General features: G+C 52.0%; 1 protein-coding gene across 3 annotated transcripts in view; it reads right to left on the minus strand.

Moving 5' to 3' along the window:
- The window catches only part of LOC133379145 (structural maintenance of chromosomes protein 1A-like), a 39491-nt gene that overhangs the window by 12781 nt on the left and 10194 nt on the right, over positions 1–16516 (minus strand). The window lies entirely within an intron of this gene.

Below are 16516 nucleotides of genomic sequence, written 5' to 3' on the forward strand. Positions count from 1 at the left end.
TTTGGGGAAATCCAGAAAGAATATTTGATATGTGGCTGAAAAAACAGCCGTTTTCTGGACATTTTAAAAAGTAAAAAAACAGGCAAAAAAGCGGGGGGGGAAACAGAAGTGGGGACTATCCGAGCACAATGCGAACAGGCAAAATGTGGATTATCCAGGTGAGTTTGGATGAGCCCTAGGGTAAAGTGTGTCTATAAACGTGCATATTAATGAAAATAATATGTAAAATGCTTTACATTTGGGAAACCGCTTTGCAAAAATGTGTAATTAGGCAAAATTGCATAGAAAATATATAAACCTTCATCGGCACTTAAAAAAAATCAGACCAATGTGGAAATGTGGGGAATAGAAGACCAGAAAAATGAGAAACCAAAACTGACGTATTTGCCCATTTCCACCCTGCAGGGCCTTCCAGGTGACATGAATTTATGGGCAAAAGGCCAAGATCTTTATGTGGAGGCAGAGTGCTGAGGCTCCACATGTATTTATTTAATATCAGTTTTATACCCCACCTTTTCTCCAAAGAATTCAAGGCGGCATACATGGTTCTCCTCTCCATTTTTATCCTCACAACAACCCTGTGAGGTAGGGTAGGCTGCAAGACTGTGGCCCCATCTGCACTATACATTTAAAGCAGTATCATACCATTTTAAACAGTCCTGGCTTCCCCCAAAGAATCCTAGGAACTGCAGTTTGTTACCGGTGCTGAGGGTTGTTAGGAAACCCCTATTCCCCTCACGGAGCTACAATTCCCAGAGTTCCCTGGGGAGAGGGATGGATCCTTAAACCATTCCAGGAATTATCACTCTGTAAGAGAAATAGGGGGGTCTCCTAACAATTCTCACCATCCTTAACAAACTACAGTTCCCAGGATTCCTTGGGGGAAGCCGGGACTATTTAAAGTGGCATCATGCTTCTTGAAACAGACTGGCGCAAGGTCACCCACTGAGCTTCACAGCCGAGGGGGGATGTGAACCCTGCACTCCCAGGTCTCAGTCCCCAAGACTCTAACCACTGCACCACACTGGCTCTCACCACACGTGCGCTCCAGCACAAGGATGGAGAAGAGTGTGCCCTGTGGTAGCCTCCATGTCCATTTGCCGGCCAAGGGGGAAGCCTCCCCCTCCATAGGTCCACCCACTGCTGAGTGGTAGGCTAAAGGGGGGTGGAACAGGGAGAAGAAAGGAGCAGACCTTTGCCAGCCCAGCAAATCCTCCTCACTGCCCTCAGCCTGCCTGTCAGGAGCTTCGTTTCCCGGCCCTCCTTCTCTCCAGGCAGAGAAAGGCACAGCCCGCCCCCCCCCCGGCAGGAACAGGGTACATCCAAGCAGGGCAGCTGATGGCTGCATGTCCAGTCAGCTCCGTGAAAGGGCAGAGTAAAACCCGGAGTGGATGCCCCTGCTCCGCGGACCTGGAGCCCCCAGCTGCTGCTGTGTTCAAGGGCCCAGGCAGCGAGGCTGGTCCACTGGGGCTAGTGGGGCCCTGCCCCAGCAACCTCCGTCTCCCCACCGCCAGCCTCCCACCTGCCTGCAAATATGCTGCAATCCGCATGATTTGTTCCAGGCAAAACGTCATGGTGGCATTTCACAGGATGAGTGGGAGTTGACGGTCAATCGTTGAGGGGTGTTGTGTGGGTGGAGAGGAGGCCTAAGAAATGTTGCTGCCTGAGGCAAGGACAAGATGGTGGATTCCCCCCTTCCCATTCTATAGATGGACTTCTAGTTAGGAACAGAGGAAGCTATCAGGGCCGGTGCCAGCCATGACTGGGCCCTTGGACACCAGCCTGCCCCAGGCCCCAGCACCCACACACACGCAGCCAGGCATGACTGGGCCCTCAGGCACCCACTTGCCCCGGGTGTGCAGCTCCTGCCTGTTCCACCTACCTATCTCCTGCGTCCTGTTGCTGCGCACACCTTGCATACAGGGCAGCCATCAACCAAGATGGCAGCGGAAGCTTCTTGAAGGGACTGATGCACCTACCTTCATCTTGGTTGATGGCATGCATGCGCAGTACGTTACAGACGCACACGCACACATGCGTGCCGTCCACCAAGCTGGCAGTAGGTGCATCAGCCCCTGGAGAAAACAAGAGAGAGAGAGAGGTGGAGTGAGCAAATGGGCAGCTGGCCTGGAAGCTCCATCCCTGCGATCTGCAGCAGGGACCCTCAGTCTATACCATCGCACCCTCCAATCTGATCATCTATCCCGAGATCCTGCCTGTTATACGCAGATGATATACTGCTTCTTTCACAGACACCCATTGGCCTTAAAAGACTGTTGGCAGCTCTGACATCCTTCTGTTTGGAAGAAGAACTAACAGTTAATCGACAAAAAACCAAAGTTCTTGTCTTTACTAAAAAAAAGACAAAACACATTTGGAGGATCGATAAACTGCCGATTGAGCAAGTGAAAACTATCAGATACCTTGGTATTGTATTACAAGCATCAGGTTCCTATCAGATGCATATTTCCTCCTCCCTGCTAACTGCCAGACGTACAACAAAGGCCTTACTATCTTTCTTTTATACCAAAGGGGGCCAAATCATCTCTCCAGCCATAAAAGTATTCGTTGCTAAAATTCTCCCACAACTCTTCTATGGGGCCCAAACTAGTACATATACTAACTTTTCCAAACTAGAAGCCATTCAAAACTCCTTTTTAAGATGAATATTAGGAGTTCCTACTTGTGTCCCAAATTACATATTGAGATTAGAATGTGGTCTTCAATCTATTGAGTCTTGTGTATGGAAATTGAGAATATTATTATGGCTGAAATTGATTTTTAGTCCCATAGGTCTGGCTCCGCATGTACTTTCAGATAAATTTGGTTCTCCTTGGGAAAAAATGATCCACGATAAACTATTAAACCTAGGTTTTTCTCTGCCTTATATTTTCCATCTGGGTTACGATTCTGCTTGTGTGATAATCAAACGACGACTTAGAGACATCGATTTCCAGCATCACTTACTCCTTGTAAGGAAACAAAGACATAATCCAAAGTTTTTCACCTTAATGTCATACCTCTCGACTCTGGAGCTCCCCAACTATAGAAGGGCTTTTACCCTAATTAGATTAAACCATCTGCTGTATTGTCTGGCAGATATAACAAAACCCCATATTCTGAGAGAATCTGCCCCTGTGCTGACGGAGAAATTGAATCGAATGAACATCTTCTTCTTCGTTGTATATTTTACCATGATATAAGATATGAATTGTGATATTTGATTTTAGACTGTGATGTTTTTTTGTACCATATTGTATTTTATTGTATCTATGTTCACCGCCCAGAGAGCTATTGCTAGTCGGGCGGTATATAAGTTTTAAAAATCAATCAATCAATCAATCAATGAATTAATTGCGCCTATTCTGTCACCTTTTCCAGCTAAAACGGATTCTTTCTACCTAGATTATTTATTAGGTGATTATAAACCGGAGGTGACACTTGCTGTTGCCAAATTTAGTGCTGCTGCTATTAAACGTAGGAAAATAAAGGTGCAATAATTTAGTTTGAATGTTTTCTTTCTGTATACTGTTTTTACTTGAGTATATATTTTTCTGCTGTTAAATCAAAATGATCCCATTTATACTTGTTTATACTGTAATATTATTTTGTATTGAAGGGTCAATTTGACTGTAAATAAACTCAACTCAACTCAGCCGCATTGTGATGTCTGGTCAGTGTTCCCAGAGCACAACACCACCACTCTGGGCCAAGGAGGGCTGGGCTGAAAAAAGGCCTTTGTGATGTGGGAGTGACTCTAGGAGGAAGAGGCCAGGCTGGGCCCAGAAACTGCCCAAGCAGCTCTTGCTCTCCAGCTCAAAAGGCAGCTTCATATTCCTGCTGGAAATGAACTGGTGCGACTGGTGCTTTGAGCTGCTGCCTTTCCTGGCCTTCATCACTGTCTGGGTCTTCTGGGTGGCTGCAGCCTTGTGGGTAAGAGATCGTCCCCAGTGGAGGAGCACAGATGAGCCCCAGCCTGGCCTCAGGGTCCCTGCGGTAGGTCTGAAAGTGGCTCATACGAGGAGGGTGACGTGATCCTGCCCAGTCAGGCAGTCTATCTGGGAAAGTCAGAATTGCCGTGGTGGATCAGAGCATCCAGAATGTCCATTCAGTGGGTTTTCCAGGTCTGGGTTTTGGTTTATTGAATGTATGGATCGCTTTCTACAAAGTGATTTACAAGCATAAAACACAAGAATAAAAATATGTGAACATATTCAAACATCTATGCACTGTTGCTGCCCAAATGCCCAGGAAAACAAAAACATCCTTTGCCCGGGGCTGAAACAATGACAAATTTGGTGCCAGACAGGCCTCCCTGAGGAGAGCATTTAATAGATGGGGAGCCACCACTGAGAAGGCCTTTTTTTTCCATTGTTGCCACCCTCTGGACCTCCCTTGGATGTGGCATGCAGAAAAGGCCCTCAGATGACAACCTCAAAGTCCAGACCGGTTCATATGAGGAAAGCCAGTCCTGTAATTATAAGTCTTGAGCTATGTAAGGCTTCACAGGTCAAAACCAGCACTTTAATTTGGGCCTGGACAGGCCAGAACTGGTGTTATATGTTCGCAACTGCTTGTCCCAGTTAACAACCTAGCCACCACATTCTGCTCTAGCTGTGCATTCCAAATCCTCTTCAAAGGAAGCCCTGCATACTACACATTATAGTAGTCTATCTTGAAGGTTACTAGAGCATGGACAACTGAAGCCATGCTATCCCCATTCAGAGAAGGTCAGAGCCAGAGCTGGTAGAGGGGCACCCCATGTCACTTGAGGTCACTTTTGACTCAAGTAACAAGGTCTACTGAGGGTCTGGGCCTGACATATGGGGGGTGGAGTCTGGGAGCCTAAGGGGTGGGGCTTAGCATAGCAGGAGGCAGAGCCTGTGGGAGTGGCTGTGATCTCAGGTGTACAGAAAAGGAAGCAGCCGAGGGTCTTTGTGCGTAGACCTAGCCAATGCTTTATTCTTTTTACTTTTTATGCTACAGGCTGATGGTCCCAGGACCAGATGGTTGAAGATGCAGGAGACATGGATTGGTGAGGAGCTAGTCTCTTACTTTGGGACCCTGGGGGCAGATAGACAGTTCTTGGGTTCTTGACTTTCACAACCCCCTTGTGTCCCTTTCTTACAGCATGCTACGGATTCTTTCATAAAGAACACAAAGGAACATCTCTAAAGAAGTAAGTGGTAGTCGAGAGACCCCTTTCCACTGTACTCAGAGGACCACGACCGCCCCTCTGCTGCCCCAAACCATTAAGCTCCACCCCCTGATCCACTGTATTGGGAGGGGGGACGCCTTGCAGTTCTTGCTATAACAACTGGAAGTCAGAACCCTTTGCTGATCTACTGAAAATCACCCAAAGAGCTACCTTCTACCTGCCCTACAGGATGCTGCTCCAGGCTCTGGCCCTGATGCTAGGCTCCTGTTATTCTGGTCTGGCCATGTGCAGCCCCCATCAGGTCTTGCCAGCAGAGTCAGCTGCCACACAGAACTGCAAAGGAGGCCTGACCAGGTTGTCCTCTTCCCACCAGGCTTCCAGAGCCACCAGAGATCCTGACCTTGGAGCATAGACTGAGCTGCACCAGTGTGACCGTTCGACCACAACCCAAGGAGCTGGACAGGGATGCTGACTCGTAAGTCCTAGGAACACAGGACGGTGCCTTACATTGAGTCAGCCTCTTGGTCCATCGAGCTCAGTAATACCTACACTGACTGGCAGTGGCTCTCCAGGGTTTCAGGCAGGGTTCTCTCCCAGCCCTACCTGGGGATCGAACCCGGGGCGTTTTGCATGCAAGGCAGATGCTCTACCACTGAGCTGCAGCACTTCCCAAAATGAAGTCCTATAGGAGCCCAGAAGATGCCTTACACGGAGTCAGACCATAGGTCGATCTAGCTCAATATTATCTACACTGACCACAGCAGCTCTCCGGGGCTCCAGATCACAGGACAGTCCCAGTCAAGGCCACGTCATGCTCTTGACCCCCGCAGGTGCCAAATGCATGCTTCAGACCAAATTCCCCACCTGGGCAATTGATCTGGAACCCAATACCCCCTTTGCCAAGGTGATGCAATCAACGCCAACCCTGCAAGGTAGAAGATAGGCTGCCACCACTCCTTCAACTGGTTCCACTCTGAGTTAGGGGAGACCCGGAGCCCAGATATAGGTAAACCAAAGATTCTTAAAGACAAGAGCCAAACAGGCACTCCTTGTCCAGAAGCCTTTGGTAACACCAAAATGCACTCTTGTTTGGTAGTTTGTGGTCAGTGGTCAAGGTGCTGGATTCAGAACCAAATTGGTCTCACTCGATGAACACACATAAGTAATAAGAAGTAACTTTATTAATAAAATGTAAGTGCACAATTAATAGTGGCAATACAGTTCCTCAAAACCACACCCAACCAGGGGTTCAGTTCAAACACAACCGGAAAATGATCAAACTAACTAGCCTATTCTGCTAGAGGTAGTTGGTAAATCTCATCTCTCCTCAGAGAGATAACATCAGGATAGTAAGAAGCGGTGGAACCCCACATGGACAACCACCCTTCCAGATGGAATCCAGGGGAACGCTCAAGGAACGTCCCGGGGAACAAAGGCTATGGGTCTCATCCCCTATACTTAAGGGGAAAATCCCAGCAACAGTTCAGGATGAATCAGCCAATCAGGGGGCTTCTGATGCAATCATATTCCCAAAGCTTCATCCCTTTTCACGCCTTGCAGCCCCCCTCCCCTCTCTGATCTCAACCTTCTCAGGCCTGCATGGCCTGGAGATGCTAGGGGTCAACCCTGATTCCCGAAAACTGTCGTTTGCTAAGGGAACGGAGAGCTGAGAATTCCCCTCGCAGAGCTATAATTCTCAGTTTCCCGGGAAGAGGGACTGATGGTGAAACCACTCTGAGCACTGCAGCTCTGCAAGGAGAGCAAGGGATCTCCTCACAACTCTCAGCACCTTCTACAGTTCCCAGAATCCTTTGGGAGGAGCCATGATGGTTTAAAGTGGCATGATACCGCTCTAAAGGTATAGTGCAGGTGAGGCCTTGATGTATCCCACCAAGCTATGAGTCTCATGCCAATTATGTCTTTATGCCCCCCCAGAGTCCTGTCCAGCCTGTCCAGCACCTCCTTGGACTCCCTCACCTCCAGCACCAGCAGCAGCAGCTGGTCTCTGTCCTCCTCAAGTGAGGACATAAGCCTCCCGGACACACCCGTCTCCCCACTGCCGTCAGCCCCAGAGGAAGATGGCTGGTACTCTCTGCCTTTTCCCAGGCCCCTTGCCGCTGGCCTGAAGCGACCCCGCAGAGAGCCCACGTCCCGCCACCCGGTCCAGTTCAACATCCGCCGAAAGCTGCTGGAGGAGCTGTGGGGAGGCCTCACTCCCCACTTGGACTCCCTGACCGACCTGATCCTGGAGGAACCCAACCTCCAGCAAGCGTCCCGGGGCACCAGCGAGGCTGACACCAGCACCAGCAGCGGAGGGGAGGCCTTGAGTGAGGAGGAGAGGCGTCCGCCCCAGAGGGCCCAGGAGGACGCGCAGCAAAGCAGCTCCTCAGAAATGATGTCCGCCGTGTCCAGGCCCTCGAGCTGTGAGTAACAGGCCCCTGTTCTCCCCCCAGTCTCACTGAAGGCAATGAGGGAGAAGGGTTGAAGTGTACCCGTCTTCCAGCTGTCTTAGCTTTCTATGTGCATGGAACGAGGATGAATCCTACCCCACCTTACTAAAAGATGAACACTCATACCATACGATCCCAGTTAAGACCCCAACGCATGGGTAAACAGGAAAGTCTTTGCCTGGCGCTTATAGGTTTCATAATGATGGGGCTAGGCGCATCTCTCTAAAGAGCATGCCACAGTGAGGGAGCCATCACCAAAAAGTCCCATTCAAATGTTGCTTGTCCTCCACACGTCCCCTAGAAGGGCCTCAGAGGATGAGCGTCCCTGTGCTGCATCCAGTGTGAAGCCCTACCCCCTCAACAAGTCTCCACTGCACAGAGCCCATCCCCTGCAGTAGCGGCGCAGTAAGGGAGATGTGGGCTGGGAAACCTTTTCCCCTGGGAACATCTGCTTCTACCCTTGATCATAAGGATTGTACAATCAGTGTTATCTTTTTGGGAGCAGCAACTTAAAATGCCCACTTCTGCCTGCCTCTGTTGCCTGTATTTTTGAACCCGACCAGCAGGTGAGCAAACAGAGAGCCTCGCCAAGTCTTGGGTTCCCCAAATGGGCCATGAGTCTGTTCCTTGAACATATGGGGCTTCTTCAAAGTGGAAGATCAGCTCACCCCTTATATACCCAACCAATCGCTGCACTCTGCAGGAGAGGGCCTCTTGCAGATACCATCTCATCAGGAGGTCCGTTCTGTACAATATAGAAATTGGGCCTTTAGTGTGGTTGAACCTACCCTTTGGAACACCCATTACATGTCAGACAAGTGACAACTCTGTTGTCTTTTTGGCATCTTTTGAAGCCCTTCCTTTTTCAACAAGTCTTTTAAGTTCAGATCTTTATCCCACTCTGCATCTGTACTAGATCTGAAATTGTTTTAAATTGTTTCTACATGAGAAAGTGGTTTTTTTTAATGTTTAATTGTTTTTATATATGGATTTGCGTGATTGTTTTATTGTGAAATCGGCTCCAGATATTTTACAGGAAGCAATTCATACATGGAATTAAATAAATAATAACAAATTGGAGTTTAGGGATAAGGTCAGGACCAAAGTCAGCAAGGATGCTGCTAGGTGATTAAAACATTTGGTGGGTGACTATAGGCACAAGTCGGCATAAAATTTGCACTTGCTGATTTATTGATAGCATTCCATTTGTGAACTGATTCCTATGAAACATCTTGAAGCTATTTAAAATGTATAGGTTCAAATTTTGAATGTAAATGTCACAGACGGCAAGGCAACTAACTTCCCATCCAAATCATCCCAGATAAATTCGTCAGTTAATTTGCACCCTATTCCACCCAAAATAAGTTCCTCTTTCATTTATTTGCCTGTGCTTCATTTCCCAGCAATTCCATTCTCCTTCACTTCCCTCCATTCATTACCCCCAACTAATCTCTAAAAGCCATTTGAAATCAATTTTACCCCCAAATTAACATCCTACCCAATAAACCCAGATCACCCCCCCCATTCCATTTCCCCAAACTTCATTACCCACCCAGAAACAATTTGGGCAATCAGAAAAAAAAATGGGACCTGTACCCCATAAACCTACGCAGTCACAGCCAGCAGGGAGAGACAGCACTGCTTATCTGACCTCCTGTTACCAGCGTTGCTGTGGATTACTGGGAGGTAGAGGGGGAGGGGTGAGACGACGACAAGCTGGGGAAATTGGTGTGGTGCAAACACATTGGCAGAGCTAATCTGGCACTCCTGTCAATATGTTTGCACTGCACCACACTCCCCACTGTCTTGCTCGCTCCCTTCTCCTTCCCAGTAATCTGCAGCGATGCTGGTGACAGGAGGTCAGGTAAGCAATGACATCCCTCCTTGCTGACTGCTGCTGGACCTATCTCTAGCAACACCCCTGCAGGTCAGGATTACTCTGATTCCTGGACCCTCACCGTGTCAATCTATCTGAGGTGCTGTGCCATCCTGGTGAAAGACTCAGCCAGATTCTCTCTCTCTCTCTCTCTCCCCCCCTCTCTCAGGTCCCACCTGCAATCTTCCAACCTCCTGGGAACCTTCTGCTCAGCCCTTAACTCCTCCTGAAACCAGCAGCATCCAGGGCAGGCTCTTGCCGTCACTGAAGACCAGCCGAACTCATGTGAAAATGTGGGCCCTGCTTCTGGAGGACATGATGATGTCAAAGGGAATGACTTCCCCGGAGGAGCAGCCTGTCTTGCACAAGCTCCCCTTCAAGAGGGCTCTGCATCCTTGCCTTAGACCCTGCACGGCCATAGGACCGGATACCGCACAGCGCTTGGACTTCAATGTGAAGAGGAAACAGATCCCAGAGCTCTGGGGGGAGCCCACCCCCTTGACTCAGTCACTGGCCAAGATGGAATGCCAGGCTCCCTACTCCCCTTCCCCAGTCCCCACCCCAAGCCCCCCAGAGAGGGCTGAGAAGGAGGGGAGAAGACAGACTGAGCCAACGAGCGCCCACCAAAGCAGCGTGAAAACCAAGGCCAAGCTTCTGGAGATGACAATGTTGACAGGAGAAAGTGTGCCAAAGGAGCAGCTCGCCTTGCCTAAGCCTCTTCCCCCCATGGCCCACCACCCCCATCATGGTCCCTACAAAGCAGTAGGCCCAGACACCGCAGAATGCCTGGATTTCAATGGGAAGAGGAAACAGATCCCAGAGCTCTGGGGGGAGCCCACCCCCTTGACTCAGTCGCTGGCCAAGATGGAATGCCAGGCTCCCTACTCCCCTTCCCCAGTCCCCACCCCAAGCCCCCCAGAGAGGGCTGAGAAGGAGGGGAGAAGACAGACTGAGCCAACAAGCGCCCACCAAAGCAGCGTGAAAACCAAGGCCAAGCTTCTGGAGATGACAATGTTGACAGGAGAAAGTGTGCCAAAGGAGCAGCCCGCCTTGCCTAAGCCTCTTCCCCCCATGGCCCACCACCCCCATCATGGTCCCTACAAAGCAGTAGGCCCGGACACCGCAGAATGCCTGGATTTCAATGGGAAGAGGAAACAGATCCCAGAGCTCTGGGGGGAGCCCACCCCCTTGACTCAGTCGCTGGCCAAGATGGAATGCCAGGCTCCCTACTCCGCTTCCCTAGTCCCCACCCCAAGCCCCCCAGAGAGGGCTGAGAAGGAGGGGAGAAGACAGACTGAGCCAACAAGCGCCCACCAAAGCAGCGTGAAAACCAAGGCCAAGCTTCTGGAGATGACAATGTTGACAGGAGAAAGTGTGCCAAAGGAGCAGCCCGCCTTGCCTAAGCCTCTTCCCCCCATGGCCCACCACCCCCATCATGGTCCCTACAAAGCAGTAGGCCCAGACACCGCAGAATGCCTGGATTTCAATGGGAAGAGGAAACAGATCCCAGAGCTCTGGGGGGAGCCCACCCCCTTGACTCAGTCGCTGGCCAAGATGGAATGCCAGGCTCCCTACTCCCCTTCCCCAGTCCCCACCCCAAGCCCCCCAGAGAGGGCTGAGAAGGAGGGGAGAAGACAGACTGAGCCAACAAGCGCCCACCAAAGCAGCGTGAAAACCAAGGCCAAGCTTCTGGAGATGACAATGTTGACAGGAGAAAGTGTGCCAAAGGAGCAGCTCGCCTTGCCTAAGCCTCTTCCCCCCATGGCCCACCACCCCCATCGTGGTCCCTACAAAGCAGTAGGCCCGGACACCGCAGAATGCCTGGATTTCAATGGGAAGAGGAAACAGATCCCAGAGCTCTGGGGGGAGCCCACCCCCTTGACTCAGTCGCTGGCCAAGATGGAATGCCAGGCTCCCTACTCCCCTTCCCCAGTCCCCACCCCAAGCCCCCCAGAGAGGGCTGAGAAGGAGGGGAGAAGACAGACTGAGCCAACAAGCGCCCACCAAAGCAGCGTGAAAACCAAGGCCAAGCTTCTGGAGATGACAACGTTAACAGGAGAAAGTGTGCCAAAGGAGCAGCTCGCCTTGCCTAAGCCTCTTCCCCCCATGGCCCACCACCCCCATCGTGGTCCCTACAAAGCAGTAGGCCCGGACACCGCAGAATGCCTGGATTTCAATGGGAAGAGGAAACAGATCCCAGAGCTCTGGGGGGAGCCCACCCCCTTGACTCAGTCGCTGGCCAAGATGGAATGCCAGGCTCCCTACTCCCCTTCCCCAGTCCCCACCCCAAGCCCCCCAGAGAGGGCTGAGAAGGAGGGGAGAAGACAGACTGAGCCAACAAGCGCCCACCAAAGCAGCGTGAAAACCAAGGCCAAGCTTCTGGAGATGACAATGTTGACAGGAGAAAGTGTGCCAAAGGAGCAGCTCGCCTTGCCTAAGCCTCTTCCCCCCATGGCCCACCACCCCCATCGTGGTCCCTACAAAGCAGTAGGCCCGGACACCGCAGAATGCCTGGATTTCAATGGGAAGAGGAAACAGATCCCAGAGCTCTGGGGGGAGCCCACCCCCTTGACTCAGTCGCTGGCCAAGATGGAATGCCAGGCTCCCTACTCCCCTTCCCCAGTCCCCACCCCAAGCCCCCCAGAGAGGGCTGAGAAGGAGGGGAGAAGACAGACTGAGCCAACAAGCGCCCACCAAAGCAGCGTGAAAACCAAGGCCAAGCTTCTGGAGATGACAACGTTAACAGGAGAAAGTGTGCCAAAGGAGCAGCTCGCCTTGCCTAAGCCTCTTCCCCCCATGGCCCACCACCCCCATCGTGGTCCCTACAAAGCAGTAGGCCCGGACACCGCAGAATGCCTGGATTTCAATGGGAAGAGGAAACAGATCCCAGAGCTCTGGGGGGAGCCCACCCCCTTGACTCAGTCGCTGGCCAAGATGGAATGCCAGGCTCCCTACTCCCCTTCCCCAGTCCCCACCCCAAGCCCCCCAGAGAGGGCTGAGAAGGAGGGGAGAAGACAGACTGAGCCAACAAGCGCCCACCAAAGCAGCGTGAAAACCAAGGCCAAGCTTCTGGAGATGACAATGTTGACAGGAGAAAGTGTGCCAAAGGAGCAGCCCGCCTTGCCTAAGCCTCTTCCCCCCATGGCCCACCACCCCCATCATAGTCCCTACAAAGCAGTAGGCCCGGACACCGCAGAATGCCTGGATTTCAATGGGAAGAGGAAACAGATCCCAGAGCTCTGGGGGGAGCCCACCCCCTTGACTCAGTCGCTGGCCAAGATGGAATGCCAGGCTCCCTACTCCCCTTCCCCAGTCCCCACCCCAAGCCCCCCAGAGAGGGCTGAGAAGGAGGGGAGAAGACAGCCTGAGCCAATGAGCGCCCACCAAAGCAGCGTGAAAACCAAGGCCAAGCTTCTGGAGATGACAATGTTGACAGGAGAAAGTGTGCCAAAGGAGCAGCCCGCCTTGCCTAAGCCTCTTCCCCCCATGGCCCACCACCCCCATCGTGGTCCCTACAAAGCAGTAGGTCCGGACACCGCAGAATGCCTGGATTTCAATGGGAAGAGGAAACAGATCCCAGAGCTCTGGGGGGAGCCCACCCCCTTGACTCAGTCGCTGGCCAAGATGGAATGCCAGGCTCCCTACTCCCCTTCCCCAGTCCCCACCCCAAGCCCCCCAGAGAGGGCTGGGAAGGAGGGGAGAAGACAGACTGAGCCAACGAGCGCCCACCAAAGCAGCGTGAAAACCAAGGCCAAGCTTCTGGAGATGACAATGTTGACAGGAGAAAGTGTGCCAAAGGAGCAGCCCGCCTTGCCTAAGCCTCTTCCCCCCATGGCTCCTTGGCGTGAAAGTCAAGATGCCTCGCGACACATAGAAGAGGAACCATCCCTTGCTATACCACTCATGACCTCTGAGGAGGGTAGGATGTCAGAGCACACAAAGGCCCCCTCACCAGGATCTGCACTCCCAACTGCAGGGGAGGAGGTTCCCCGAGCGACACCCCGCATTTCCGGTAAAAAGGAAAGCACAGTCCTAACCACACCAATGGGCAGTGCCGGGGTTGGGAGGGAATTCAGGCCAGGTCAAAAGACACCGGCTAGCCCCCAGCCAGCAAGACAGATTGCATCTTCGCAAGCAGTGCCGCAGATGCCAGGTGACCATAGCAGGGACATCGTGGCCAAGCTTCCCCCAAGCTTCCAGGGACCCCCTGAACCTCCCTCCCGCCAGCAGCTGATTAGCTCCATCCTCACCTCCCTAAGCGTGGAGCAAACTGTGGAGGACCTCCGGCTGAGTCTAGTGCAAGGGCTGGAAATGGGCCACGGAGAGCTGAGGGCACAGTACCCCGTGTGCCGGCTGTGCGGCAGCTGCAGTGCGAGGTGTCCTCACCCCCGCACTCAGCAAGACCCTCTCCTCCATGTCTACCCACGGCTGACCGTACGTGACGGGCACGTGCATATGGACCTGGATTTCCACCTGAAATTCAAGAGAACCCATGGCAAGAAATGGGGGCTGGCGGAAACTGTGGAGGGTGACAAGGTGCAGGAACAACCTCCAGAGCGATGCGTCAGCATCGTGAAACCCAGTGTCCCCACCGATCCCCCAAGCTTCCAGGGACCCCCTGAACCTCCCTCCCGCCAGCAGCTGATTCGCTCCATCCTCACCTCCCTCAGCGTGGAGCAAACTGTGGAGGACCTCCCGCTGAGTCTAGTGCAAGCGCTGGAAATGGGCCACGGAGAGCTGAGGGCAGAGTACCCCGTGTGCCGGCTGTGCGGCAGCTGCAGTGCGAGGTGTCCTCACCCCCGCACTCAGCAAGACCCTCTCCTCCATGTCTACCCACGGCTGACCGTACGTGACGGGCACGTGCATATGGGCCTGGATTTCCACCTGAAAATCAAGAGGACCCACGCCAAGAAATGGGGGCTGGCAGAAACTGTGGAGGGTGACAAGGTGCAGGAACAACCTCCAGAGCGATGTGTCAACATCGTGAACCCCAGTGTCCCCACCAATCTGGCCTCCAGGGCCCCTCATGAGTCCTCCAGACTGATGGTGCATCATATTCACGTGGGGACCAAAATCCAGGTCACCGCCTCCTCAGTCCAGCTGAGTGTTCAAAAGAAGCCAGCGGGCAACTGTAAGTGCCCCCTACCATCCAGCATGCAGCACCAACCCCAGCAGGTGCCACCAGGAGCAAGGGGTTGTTGGGCCAAGTGCCTCGAACGATGGCCCTCTACGGGAAAGCCAACCCGAAATCCCATGAAAAGGATGCTGCGCGTCATGAAGCAAGCCTGGACCCGGATCCGAGGCATCAAAGGAGAACGCAGCCAGCATGCCGACAAGCCGGCTGTGGCTGGCCCTTGTAGAAAACCGGGGCCTCCGTCAACCATGGCTTCCTCCTACAGATGTTCCAGCATGTCCACGTGTGCAGCTTCAGCAACCTCTAATGATTTGGGGGTCCTGTCCATCCAAGCAGCAGCAGCCGCAGCCGCAGCTGCATGGCAGCTTGCCCCCGTACAAGAAGCTAGGCTTAGCAGTCCAGCAAGCTTCAAGCGTCCTTCCCACACATTCCCTGCAAAGCCTCCCAAACAAGCCTTCTCCAAGCTTGACGTTGCCTCTACGATGAGAGGAAGCCCCGGGAAGCCGGGAGCCTACCCAACCACTCCCGCATTTGCTGGACCCCAGAAATCAGGGCTTACTGTCAACCCAAACCCCCCTCCACTACCCCCCAGGAATGCAGGGATGGCCCCGATGAAGCAAGTCGTTCTTCCCACATCCTTCCAGAGTACAAAGAAAACAGGAACGGTCCACACCAAGAAAGGTTTCCCTGCGACCACCAGGATAGCAGGAGGTCCCCGGACCAAAAGGGCATCGCCCAAGACACCAAAGACAGTGTGGTTCCTTGCCAGCAAATGAGTGGTTGCCCCCTCTCCCAATCTACCGCTTTGCTGGGGAACCTTAGATGACTCGATAGAGGCTGCCCCCTTGCTGCAAATCAAGGCATAATATTATAGAAGAGGGGAGGGGATTTTTCATATTATAACAATAAATATGTTGTATTTGAGGCTCTGTCAAGGTGTGCGTTACAACTGGGAATGGGCAAATCTGTCCATGTTGGTTTCTCCCACTCGCTCATTCTTTCATTCTTAAGTTCAGCTCTCCACAATTCCAGAACAATTTGTGACGAACCTATTTTAGGGGAAGTCCTAATGAAAATCCTCCAGCATTTCAGTACAAATTTCTCCTTACACATTTTTGTATGCAGTTTTGCCTAATATACACATTTTTGCACATTCCCCCCCAATATACTGCATGTTTGAATGCCATTTTCAGTAATATGTGCATTTTTATGCCCACTTTACCCTCGTCTAGCCATTTTTGTACACATTCCTTGGCTGGAGAACTGCATTTCAAAAGGCGGAGGGATTTTGAAGGACGGCTGCGTTTTCATTCACATAGTTATCAATTTGACAATATAGATATTTGCTTTATCTTGTTTTGGAAAGCGTGAATTGGGTAGGCTCGCGTTTAGATGAGAACTGAATCTCCTTTTCCCCCCATCCCTAACTACAACCCTAAAAGATTTCTTCACCACGCCATATGCATGTATGGGTACACTGTACGTTTTACAGAAAATAACCAACCAGAAAAAGCACTTATTAAATATCCCCAGGCGAAAGCTTGCTTGGAGTTAAGTCACGAGCACACTCGTACCCATTAGGATTGGCAGAGCGGGAGGCAGGGAGGCCAATGGCAGGCAGCGCCACCCTCTGATTGGTTGTCAGTAAGAAAGCAGGCAAGTGGGGACTGGCTGAGGGCAGACTGAGGTTGGTGGAGCAGTGCCCCATGCATCATGGTGGACCAGCCTCTGCTGCAATCAGGTCAAAACATTTCACACCATCCAGGTAAAACTACGTTTGCAGCTGAACACATGCCACTGTAGTGTAGCCTGGTTGCCCTCTCCTTTTTTTTTTTTTTTTGCCAGAATCAAAACAGGCTAACAACAAATCAGCCCACCCTTAACTAGCACCCTCCCCT

Source organism: Rhineura floridana, chromosome 3, assembly GCF_030035675.1.
Source record: "Rhineura floridana isolate rRhiFlo1 chromosome 3, rRhiFlo1.hap2, whole genome shotgun sequence".
In the NCBI taxonomy this organism is placed as follows: Eukaryota; Metazoa; Chordata; class Lepidosauria; order Squamata; family Rhineuridae; genus Rhineura; species Rhineura floridana.